The sequence below is a fragment of the Ailuropoda melanoleuca genome, chromosome 12 (genome assembly GCF_002007445.2).
Source record: "Ailuropoda melanoleuca isolate Jingjing chromosome 12, ASM200744v2, whole genome shotgun sequence".
NCBI lineage: Eukaryota > Metazoa > Chordata > Mammalia > Carnivora > Ursidae > Ailuropoda > Ailuropoda melanoleuca.
Genome location: NC_048229.1, coordinates 4,977,529 through 4,977,915, shown reverse-complemented (window position 1 = coordinate 4,977,915; position 387 = coordinate 4,977,529).

Sequence of the window (387 nt, the reverse complement as noted above, 5' to 3'; positions counted from 1 at the left end):
GGCTCCCCGCCCGCACCGACGCACCCCGGCCCGGCCCCCTCGGGCTCCTTAAAGGGCCCGCGTCGCCTCGCCTGGCCCTGCGCGCACCCACTAGAGCGCGCACACGTTGCCACACACACACGCGCGCGCGCACAGACACTCTTACACTTGGGCGCGACGCCGTTTTTTTTTTAGCAGCTCCCTGAAGGAGAACGGAGGGGGAAAGCGCCTCTCCGTCCCGCCCCCTCCTCCTTCTCCTGTGGGGCTTCGCGCCCTCCTTGTCCTCCTCCCCAGCCCCCGGATACTTAACTGGAATCGCGTTTCAGCTATTAAATTATAACTCAAGAGTGGTCGGTGGGTAGGGAGGGGGTGTGCGGGGAGGGCCACAGGCCGATGCGCAGGGAGCCG